The sequence below is a fragment of the Garra rufa genome, chromosome 10, assembly GCF_049309525.1.
Source record: "Garra rufa chromosome 10, GarRuf1.0, whole genome shotgun sequence".
NCBI lineage: Eukaryota > Metazoa > Chordata > Actinopteri > Cypriniformes > Cyprinidae > Garra > Garra rufa.
In genome coordinates, this window is record NC_133370.1 from 25,898,937 (window position 1) to 25,910,177 (window position 11,241).

Here is an 11,241-nt window from a genome sequence, read left to right on the forward strand (position 1 = left end):
TTTGTTAATTTAGTAGGCTACTTACCTTCAGAAGCTACACACGTTTCCCAGAAGACAAAATAAGTTAAATTTTACCCTGATCAGTGAGAGGTTGAACCCTCTGTAATAGTTGCATATGAGTCCCTCAGTTGTCCATAGTGTGAAAACTCACCCCCACTTACAGATTTAATTGACTTCTTCCATAAATTGCATTGACTGCTCTAAAATGAGACACCAATGTTTCAGGAGTTTAGGACACAGAATAGGACACATGCTTATTCGATAACTGTTTTATTTCATATTTGGGTTTATAAATAAACTTTATTTTTTAAGATAGTTTTTTTCCAGGGCATTGTTGCTTGTGTTTCCTGTCATAACTATGCAAACATTTAATTTCAAACCCAGTATCACAGCTATTAAACTATTTCTCATGATGTTATTTATGTTATGATCTTGTTATGATATATAGTGCAACTGTGCTCACGATGATCCTAGTTTGATTCCCGTCTCGAGGTCCTTTGCCGATCCTGCTCCCCTCTCTCCTCCCAGCTCTTTCCTGTCATCTCTCTACTGTCACAATAAAAGGCATAAAAAGACCCCCCCCAAAAAAGTAAAAAAAAAAAAAAAAAAAATGTGGAATGCTTAATTCTGATTGGTCAGTCACGACATTCAGGGCAACAAGTCAGTGCTATATGCTTGATAATTTTTCTTGGCGGAAGCTTTGTGTTTGGTTAGCTAACAAATTATTAAAGCTTAATTCAATATTATGTGGACAATTTCTTAATTATGTCATCCTGGTATCGTGGACTCACTCTATTGTTTCATACAATCGAAGCTGCTGCCAATTTTTTTTTTTACACTGTAATAGATTATAAGATAACTAACAAACTAGTACTACTTCCTTAATTATTTATGTGGTGAAATGTTGTGTAAGAAAACTGCTAAGACTGCACTGTATACCTAAAATGTCTAATTTGAACTTGCCGTTTGCTAGCAACTGATTTCTTCATGGAAGCTTTGCGTTCAAATATTTCAACTCAGATTAGTATTTCGTGTCTAATAATTTTGACCTAAACGTCTTAATAATCTATAAAGCAGTTGTGTAATAAGTGGAAGAATGTTGTTAATAATGTAGCCAGTTGTTACCGCAAAATAAAGATGTATATTACCCCTTACTTAATTCAAGTGATGAAGGATTTTGAAAGTCTGACAATAAGCAATGTTGAGTGCTACTGTAAGATGAACTCTGCCTGGTTTAATTGTTTCAAAATGAATAACAGTTGAAAATATTCGAAATTTAGAAAAGTAATCAAAAAGTAATTAAAAGTAATAAGTTACATTACTTTTATAAAGTAATTGAAAAGTTACACTACTTATTACATTTTAAATCAAGTAACTTGTAATCTGTAACCTATTACATTTCCAAAGTAACCTTCCCAACACAAGTATATGTTCAGCTGACTGTCAGCCTTTTACATGTGTGCTTCTCATAAACAATTAGCTGATATGCATATAAACAGCCTTTTTATTAACAGAATAGAATAATCATGGCTGATAGTAAGATATACAAACTGTGGCGGGAGTCCCGAGGCACAATCAGCGTCGCCCTGGCAACTCACGCCAAACACCTGGACCTCATCACCACGGACCAATCGTTCACGGACGCCGCCCCTACAAAAGCCGGTTGCTCACCACAGATCACTGAGAAACTATCTCCGATGAGGTTGAAGCTTACCTGCTCTCTGCTCTCATTTCCCCCTACAGATTCGCCGTGAACGATTGGCCACCGTCACTTCTGGACACCGCCACCACCGCGAACTCACCTTCAAGCACCTACCCGTTTGCTTGCACCTTCCTGGGGAATTCTGCACGACAAGGACTTCACCTCTCACGGAGCACCGACGCACATTCACCTGCCACTTCACCGTTTCACTTAAGTCTGTTCAATAAACTCACCCTCCGGGGCTCAACTAAAAGTCTTGTCTTGTCGTGCTGTTCCCCGCCCGGCCACAAGGTGGTGGAGAATGCGGGCAAGTTTCCGGGCCTGAGAACACCGACGAGCAAGACTCACTGTTTGTTTACACCGCCATCTTGCCCCCATTCACTTCCGGTTCTGTTTTTTTCAGGGCGCGCCGCTCCCCGAGATCATGGAAGAACTGGTCAAACAACTCACCGAGGTTAGCGTCCGCCAGCAGCAATGCTTTGAACTGTTGACGGAGCAACATGGACAGATTCAAGGATATTTGGCAGAACTACGTGCCCCGGCTGCTCACACCGTCCCGCTGCCGGACCCCCGCGCCGCCGCCGCTCGACTACTACCTAAACTGACCGCAGATGATGATATTGAGGCTTACCTCAAAATGTTTGAGTCTGTCGCTCGCACAGAGGGTTGGGCGAGAGGAATTTGGGCGGAGATATTGGCACCGCTGCTTTCTGGTGAGGCCCAACGGGCGTATTTTTCATTGCCAGCAGCAGCACAAAATAACTATAGTGAATTAAAGAGAGAAATTTTAGGGCGTTTGGGGCTTTCAGCCGTTGCGGCTGCACAGCGTTTTCATGACTGGGAGTTTAAAGCACGGTTGCCAATTCGCGCTCAAATAGCCGATCTGATGCGGTTAGCAGAGCATTGGTTACTAGAGAACTCGCCATCTCCGGCCCAGGTAGTCGAGAAAGTAGTAGTCGACCGGGTGCTGAGAGCGCTACCGCGTTCAATGAAGCAGGCGGCCGGGATGAAGGGTCCAAGAACTCTAGCCGAGCTGGTTGACGCCGTGGAGCTGGCGGACGCAGCCTTCCACCGGGAGGCCGGGGAGCGAGCGCCGCCTTTCCCCCGGAGGGTGAACCAGGAGCGACGCACGCCAGAGGCGCACCCCCGCGCAGTATACAGACCGCCCAGTCCCCGCGACGAGCCAATGCCCACCGATCCACCATCACCGACCCCCAAAGCCTGGATGACCGGCTGCGTGGTGCACCGGGAAACGCCACCAGGAGCCCCCACGACCTTCGTCATGATTCGAGGACGACGGTATCGGGCCCTCCTCGACTCCGGAAGTTCAGTCTCCCTCGCCAGGCCCGGACCCCTAGAACCCCGGCCAGCCCCCAAGTCAACGATGCCTATCACGTGTGTCCACGGTGACACCCGTCAGGTACCTACAAGTCTACTTACCTTTCGTAGGGATGGAAAAGCCTGGACCCTGGAAGTCGGAGTCGTAAGCGACCTGCCGGTCCCATTGCTGTTGGGGCGCGACTGGCCGGGGTTGGAGGCTGCCCTCGCCGAAGCTGCCCGGTCCCCTCGTCCTCGGCACCACCAGCATCGGCCGCCGTCGCGGGGATCTCGAGGCCATACCAACCTGTTGACAACCGACAGTGGGAGAGATGGTGAGTCCCCCTCCCGTAATACTAACCTCTTCCATGATGTCTTCCGGCAGGTTACGGGCGGGGGAGACTTTGGCCGCGCCCAGAAGGAGGACGACCGGCTGAAGCACTGTTGGCGACAGGTCCGCATCCTGGAGGGAAAGGAAGTCCTCCCGGCACCTCACCCTCTCCCATATTTCGTCGTCCAGAACGGTCTGCTATACTGCGTCGCGGAGCGACGGGGGGAGGTCAAACACCTGCTGGTCGTCCCAAAGACCAAGACGGAGCTGGTCCTAGAGTTGGCACATTCGCACCCCATGGCTGGTCACCTGGGAGCCCAAAACACGACGCAACGGATTCGGGATCGATTCCACTGGCCCGGCCTGGAGGCCGAGGTCAGGAGGTTTTGCCAGGCCTGCCCTACGTGCCAGCGCACGTCACCCAGAAAACCTCCCCCCAGCCCGCTGATTCCATTACCCATCATCGGGGTGCCCTTTGAGCGAATCGGGATGGACATCGTGGGGCCGTTGCCGAGGTCTGGCCGGGGACACGAGCACATCCTCGTTATCGTGGACTACGCCACCCGGTACCCAGAAGCAGTCCCCCTCCGCCAAGCCACCGCCAAAGCCATCGCTCGCGAGCTGTTCCTGCTCTCCAGCCGGGTGGGTCTACCGTCGGAGATACTGACCGACCAGGGAACCCCCTTTATGTCCCGGCTAATGGCTGACCTCTGCCGGCTGCTGAAGGTAAAGCAAGTGAGGACCTCGGTCTACCACCCCCAGACCGACGGGCTCGTCGAGAGGTTCAACCAGACCTTAAAACAGATGTTGCGACGGGTGGCCGCCGAAGACAAAAAGGACTGGGATCTGCTCTTGCCTTATGTGCTGTTCGGCATCCGGGAGGTACCACAGGCCTCCACAGGGTTCACTCCCTTCGAACTCCTCTTCGGCCGGCAACCCCGTGGCCTCCTCGACGTAGCCCGAGAAGCCTGGGAGCAGCAGCCGGCAGTCTACCGGACCGTCGTCGAGCACGTCCGAGACATGCGGGAGAAGATCGACCGGGTCATGCCGTTAGTCCGGGAACACCTGGTGAAATCCCAACAGGCCCAGCAACGTCTCTACAACCGGGCGGCCCAACCGCGGGAGTTCCAACCTGGAGATAGGGTGATGGTCCTGGTCCCCAACGCAGCCTGCAAGTTCTTGGCCCAGTGGCAGGGGCCCTACACGGTTGAGGAGCGAGTGGGCCCAGTTAACTACCGGGTAAGACAACCCGGCCGAAGAAGAGTAAACCAATTATATCACGTTAACCTGTTGAAGAAGTGGATCGGGGACCGGGACCAGCTCGCCGCCCTCGCCTCCCAAGATCCCGCGGTTGTAGATGTCAATCCCAACCTGTCAGCCACACAGAAGACGGAGCTGCGGCACCTGGTCGGTCAGTTCCTGGACGTCTTCTCCGACAGCCCCGGCCAGACTAATGTCCTAAGCCACGACATCTGCACCCCTCCGGGCGTCCTCGTCCGGCAACGGCCCTACCGAGTCCCAGAGGCCCGCCGGCAGGCTATAGAGGCGGAAGTCCAAAAGATGCTCAAGCTGGGGGTAATAGAACCATCACGGAGCCCGTGGTCCAGCCCGATTGTCCTGGTCCCGAAGCCCGACGGCACCCTGAGGTTCTGTAATGACTACCGACGCCTAAACGACATCTCCGACTTTGACAGCTACCCCATGCCCCGAGTGGATGAGCTCCTGGAACGGTTGGGGAGGGCTCGGTACATCACAACACTCGACCTCACCAAAGGCTACTGGCAAGTCCCCCTCTCGGCCGACGCCAAGCCCAAAACGGCCTTCTCGACGCCCTCGGGGCACTGGCAGTACCGGGTTCTCCCCTTTGGCCTGCATGGGGCCCCCGCCACCTTTCAACGACTAATGGATGTAATCCTCCGTCCCCATCAGGCCTATGCCGCAGCGTACCTCGACGACGTGGTCATCCACTCGGAGGCGTGGGAAGACCACCTGGAGCGGCTGCGCAGGGTGCTGTTGGAGCTTCGCCGGGCTGGACTAACCGCCAACCCCCGCAAATGCCACCTAGCCATGAACGAAGGCAGGTACCTCGGCTTCAAAGTGGGAAGAGGACTCATCCGGCCTCAGGAGGACAAGGTCAAAGCCATTATGGATGCCCCTAAGCCATCCACCAAGTCGCAGGTACGTGCCTTCTTGGGGTTGGCGGGTTATTATCGGTGCTTTATCCCCGGCTTTTCCTCTATAGCCGCCCCTCTGACAGACCTGACCAGGAAGGGACAGCCAGAGCGGATCCGTTGGTCTGGGGAAACCGAGGAGGCCTTCCGGCGCATTAAGGAGGCCCTGACCACCGAGCCCGTCCTGCGTGCCCCAGACTTCAACTGTCCCTTCCTGCTCCAAACGGATGCCTCCGACACGGGATTGGGGGCCGTGCTCTCCCAGGTCCAGGAGGGAGAGGAGCATCCGATTGTGTACATCAGCCGGAAGCTGTCCAAGGCCGAGCGCAACTACGCCGCGGTAGAAAAAGAAGCTCTCGCCATCAAGTGGGCAGTCCTGGAGCTGAGGTACTATTTATTAGGTCGACATTTTACACTGTTTACAGATCATGCACCGCTACAGTGGATGGCCCGGGCCAAAGACACTAACGCCCGGGTCACGAGGTGGTTCCTCTCGCTCCAGGACTTCCACTTCGATGTGCGCCACCGGGCCGGATCCAGCAACTCCAACGCTGACGGACTCTCTCGGTCTTGGGCAGCGTATGCAGGTCTGTCAGGGGTCATTCCCCTCCCACCCCCTGTCTCCCCTTTTGTTTCTGCCACCAGGACCAGGACGTCGCTTGGGGGGGGGAGTGTGGCGGGAGTCCCGAGGCACAATCAGCGTCGCCCTGGCAACTCACGCCAAACACCTGGACCTCATCACCACGGACCAATCGTTCACGGACGCCGCCCCTACAAAAGCCGGTTGCTCACCACAGATCACTGAGAAACTATCTCCGATGAGGTTGAAGCTTACCTGCTCTCTGCTCTCATTTCCCCCTACAGATTCGCCGTGAACGATTGGCCACCGTCACTTCTGGACACCGCCACCACCGCGAACTCACCTTCAAGCACCTACCCGTTTGCTTGCACCTTCCTGGGGAATTCTGCACGACAAGGACTTCACCTCTCACGGAGCACCGACGCACATTCACCTGCCACTTCACCGTTTCACTTAAGTCTGTTCAATAAACTCACCCTCCGGGGCTCAACTAAAAGTCTTGTCTTGTCGTGCTGTTCCCCGCCCGGCCACAAAACTTAAAAGAAAACCAAACTGGACGCAAGAACAGCTGTGAAAACCAGGATATAATCAAAGGAAAATTTGGAGTTGGGATAACCTCCAAAACCAAAGTTGCGCGGGAAAACACGTGTGCAAATAAGGTTTAAGGATCCATTTTAGGATAGTTGGGATTTGGTCTTAATGATTTAGGAGTGCTCCTCACTACTCCTAATGTTTCACGGATTTAGGTGCTAGTTTTAGTGCTAATATGCTTTGTGAAATACTCTTAAAGCAAAAATTTAGGACTAACATACCCATATTTTTAAGCTTTTCTCTAAAATCGTCAATGTTATGAGCTACTTTTAGCCTCAAGATGTTTTGTGAATAAGGGCCCAGAAATTCATGTTTGATGTTGCCCATAAACTTTTTTTTTTAGAAAACAAGTGGTAACACTTTACAATAACGTCATTTAATAATGTATTAACTAACATGAAGAATAAATTAGAATGTTAAGTAATCTTTGTTAATGTTAATAAAAACAGTAGTTTTTCTCATGTTAGATCACAGTGCATTGACTGTTAACACAACTTGTGACTTTAATAATGCATTAGTAAATGCTGATATTTACATCAAGATTAATGAAAGCTGTAGAAGTATTGTTCATTATTAGCTCATGTTAACTAATGAAACTTATTGTAAAGCATTACTAAAGCTTACATGAGTGTAAGTTAACTGACATCTAGCCTAGAAGAAAAATGATTTGAAAATAATTGAAGCACAAGACAGTCTTTTCATCAAGTGTTCTAAGTTTGTGTTGCTTGACAGCTGCTGTCAGTAAAGCAAAAAAAGGGGACACAAATTTCTGAAATTAAAAGGATTTCATAAATGTTGAGCTAGAACAATGGACAATTGAGAGTGCATCTGTGGCTTTGGCCCTAGACAAATGCATTTTATTCAGACCACAGCTTAAATGTATATGACCACGGTGTTTTTTTCCCCTCCATGTCCTACCCTCGTTTTTCTAGGAAGGTTTAAACACAAACCACAAAAACCTGCTGCAATCCTCTGGTACAAGTGTAATTACACTAGAAAATAAATACAAAAATTAAAATTGTCTGAAGTGGTTCTTAGACTGATTTAGAAGCTTTTAAAAGAACAGCACACTAGGTATTGTTTATAACATTTATACTGTACAGGTGTAACTGACAAGTGTAAGCATGGTGCTGAAGGCTACAGTTCATTTATGCCAAAATCTAAGCATGTAAAATTTGTAAACATGGCAAATCAGGTCACTTAAAGGGTTCATGTCTGTACTGATGGCCACAAAGTTATATGCAGCAGAGCGAAGCTTCCCTTCACAAATTTTATCACGGTACAAAAACAGCTGCACATTTGTCTTTCTTGGCTTTAATCTTCCTTAGGTAGAACAGTTCTTTGCCCTCATAGACGGATCTTGCTCTTCTTTTTGTGCTCAAACTTCTTTTCCTCAAAGGTCTGGATTGACAAAACAAATGAGAATTAGCAATATACTGATTACACTGCATGTTTTGGTATTGAGAGCATTTAGAAGCTACAAGCCTTCCTCAGAGTCTTAAGCTGCATCACTTTCATTCAGTAGCAGAACTGACATAAATTATCATCAATGAAAGACCAGTATTAAAACATGCTATAGTTTAGCAAAAAAAACCTGATTGAGCTTACCAGCTTGGCACCCTTCTTCCTGTCAAGTGGAAGAGCGTAGTGAGACTCATACCACTGTCTGTAAGGATTGCTGTCCACAAGGATAACGCAGTTCTTTACCAGGGTCTTGGTTCTCACCAGCTCATTGTTAAAAGCGTTGTAGACCACGTCGATGATCCTGGTCTTGCGGGTACAGCCTGAAACGTCATTAAAACAACCCATGATGAAACATCCAACTAAATCTGAGCAAATTCACTAAAAATCAGGTTGAATGCGTGTCTCTCTCAGAGAACCTAAATTTATCCATCAAGCACATTCAGCAGCAGAACTGACATTGTTATCATCAGTGAAAGACCATTAAAACATTCTACAGTTTAATAAAGAAAACTGATTGAGCTTACCAGCTTGGCACCCTTCTTCCTGCCAAGTGGAAGAGCATAGTGAGACTCATACCACTGTCTGTAAGGATTGCTGTCCACAAGGACAACACAGTTCTTCACCAGGGTCTTGGTTCTCACCAGCTCATTGTTAGAGGCGTTGTAGACCACGTCGATGATCCTGCCTGAAACGTCATTAAAACAACCCTTAATGAAACATCCAACAAAATCTCAGCAAATTCACTGAAGATCAGGTTGAACACGTTTTTCTCAGAGAACTTAAGGATATCCATCAAGCACATTCAGCAGCAGAACTGAACAGATTAATCTTCATTGAAAGAAAAAAAAAAAAAAAAAACACTACACCTGAATAAACAGCACAAAATAAGCATAAACTTACCTTCTGAGCCCTTGAGAAGTTGCCCACATCACAGTATTTCTCCAGCTGTCCCTTGAGATACCTTCAGTGTGAAGAGATTGAGAGACGCATTAAAAACCAATCCGAATGAAATTAAACCATTCCCTTTCAACGCGTACTTGAGTGTTCAGTTCTCCAAGGTAATTTATCCGCATGAACAATCAGGTTCCGCATTTGGGTTCATCATACACACTCAAGTTTTAATGTATAATTTTAACCAAAAGTTATTTACTAGCCCTCTTATTATTCCACCCCTAAACGACTTTCCTCATACAACACGAACCACAGTTATCTTGCTTAAAATCTACTTGTGTGCTCCATGGAAGAGTCATACATGTTTGTAACATGAAGGGAAGTACAACACTTTTCCTGTTGTGTGTAACGTTAACTGTCCCTTTAACAGCAAAGTATTTGGAAACTCACATTAGTAATGACCTAACTTCATAAGCCTCCGCAAATAACACGTTGGTAAAGTTAGTTGCAACCCCGTTTGTGTCGAAAAACTTAAAGCAAACGACAATTTGTTAACATTTAAAACTACCTAAGCCTAATTTTCACCTTACCTTAGCAGGCCATGCAGCTTCCACATGCGCACGCACATGCATCTTCTGCGCTAACTGGTTAAATCTAAATTTCACTTTTCAACCATACAATAATTTATCTATGAATAAATTCGCAATGTGCACTTCTCAGAGTAACGTTAACGTTACAGCATTAGCAGTCTAAACGCTGTTTGAGAGTTTAGTACCCTATGCGCGCAGCTATCTCCAGCCACTCTGCCCATCTTCTCTAGTAAATCGACTACTTCGTTTAAAACTTATCTTTGTTGTACAGCACAGTGAGTTTATTGAAACGATAAAGACAGATCGTTCCAGCAACTACAAACTGAAAACACATACCCATTCTCGTGCGCCGGTTAAACAGAAAGAGAGCGTGCAAAGGCTCATTGGCGGGTTTTAAGCAACCAAATATCGCGAGAGTACCTGGAGAAATCGCGAGAGTAGTTTTTTTCTGGCTCAGTGGGAAAACACTTGACTGCCACCACGCGTTTAGTAGTTCATAATAAAATATTTTGTACCCGTAAAAACATTAATTTAAACAATTCTACATATCTAGTCATTTATTTGCTGCTGATAGTGTAGTAGGCGTAAGAGTACTGTATCACTTTGAAGCATTTGCTAAATTAACCAGTTTTCTTAATGTTAAACTTTCCTAGTTCAGTGGTCCAAATATCCTTGAAATTTCACTTGTGATTATCTACAAATTAAAAAAACGAGGATGATATGTGTATGTTTTTGGTTTTTTAAAGCTGTTGTTTTACTTGCTCTAGTTCATTAATAGGCCTACAAATTCACACAATGAAAAGTAAATAGTAAGTACAGATCAAAATAGTATTATAACAAAATTATGACTTACGAAAACACAATAAAAATAAAACAATATGAGAACATATAATAAATAAATTTACATTTACATTTTTTCTGACTGTTTTTAACATTTTCACAAAATCCCTGCTTAAAAAAAACTGCTATAATCAGCCTAAACTGGTTGGCTGGTTTTAGCTGGACATCCAGCCTGGTCTTAGCTGGTCAGTAGGCTGGCTTAGGATGGTTTTAGCTGTTTGTTTGTTTTTTCAGCAGGGCTGTGAGTATAAGGGTCATTCCTGGGATTTTTCTTTGATGTATATATATTTTCCAAGTATTAAATCAATAAAAAAAAGAAGAAACGTTTTTAGCTTGTCCCTCAAAAATTTTGTCCACCCTGTTATATTCGACTACTGGCCCTTAGAAGTTAGAAAAAGGAAATTACATCATATCAAACAGCTGAAATAATTTCCTTGAAGGGAAATCCAACAGGAAAATTTGAATGAGAGCCTATTAATGTTACCTATGTTAATTGTCTGTTTCTACTTATTTTATCTGATATGGTCAACTTTAACATGTCCACCCTGTTAAGGGGAATATGAAAAAAGTAAATATATATTTTTTAAACTTTCAATTCTTTCTGACAGACCAGAATTTTACCAGAAAAAAGTTGTTAACTAGAAATTCATCTGTTATTGCTCATAACAAGCCCATGAACATTTTTGGTTTCACAAAGAAGCATTTCTTGCTTACCTTTTTAAAATCTGAAGAACCTTATTTGCCACAAAGAACCTTTTGTGAAA

The 11,241-nt window shown here is 46.4% G+C and overlaps 1 long non-coding RNA gene and 1 other non-coding gene across 2 annotated transcripts; both read right to left on the reverse strand.

Annotated features, from left to right (window-relative positions):
- Window positions 1–7,767: 7,767 nt before the first annotated feature.
- LOC141344881 (uncharacterized) lies at window positions 7,768–10,019 on the reverse strand. Its single transcript, XR_012356860.1, has 5 exons — window positions 9,974–10,019; window positions 9,057–9,117; window positions 8,681–8,841; window positions 8,301–8,476; window positions 7,768–8,093 (listed from the first exon to the last, which is right to left on the reverse strand). It is a non-coding gene; the product is annotated as an uncharacterized lncRNA (long non-coding RNA).
- Window positions 8,178–8,247, reverse strand: LOC141345042 (small nucleolar RNA SNORD38). Its single transcript, XR_012356907.1, has one exon. It is a non-coding gene; the product is annotated as a small nucleolar RNA SNORD38 (small nucleolar RNA).
- Window positions 10,020–11,241: the final 1,222 nt, after the last annotated feature.